Source organism: Juglans regia, unplaced genomic scaffold (assembly GCF_001411555.2).
Source record: "Juglans regia cultivar Chandler unplaced genomic scaffold, Walnut 2.0 Scaffold_1280, whole genome shotgun sequence".
NCBI classification, from domain to species: Eukaryota; Viridiplantae; Streptophyta; class Magnoliopsida; order Fagales; family Juglandaceae; genus Juglans; species Juglans regia.
The window spans coordinates 1-287 of NW_023343216.1; the positions used below are offsets into that span (position 1 = coordinate 1).

General features: G+C 51.6%; 1 non-coding gene across 1 annotated transcript; it reads right to left on the minus strand.

Moving 5' to 3' along the window:
• Nucleotides 1-158: 158 nt before the first annotated feature.
• LOC118345049 lies at nt 159-277 on the minus strand. Its single transcript, XR_004798728.1, has one exon. It is a non-coding gene; the product is annotated as a 5S ribosomal RNA (ribosomal RNA).
• Nucleotides 278-287: the final 10 nt, after the last annotated feature.

Consider the following 287-nt stretch of genomic DNA (forward strand, 5'->3'; position numbering starts at 1 on the left):
CTTGAGCGACATACTAGCGTCCTTCCGATCCCAATCCAAACGGAGATCTGATCCAAACCCATGGCTACGCGATGGGCAGGGCGAGATTTTCCCAAAAATCCACTCCCGAGTGCTCCTTCTTGTCAATTTATCTCGCAAGGCGGAAAGAACAAAAACGAGGGGTGCAACACGAGGACTTCCCAGGAGGTCACCCATCCTAGTACTACTCTCGCCCAAGCACGCTTAACAGCGGAGTTCTGATGGGATCTGGTGCATTAGTGCTGGTATGATCGCACCCATCAAACTAA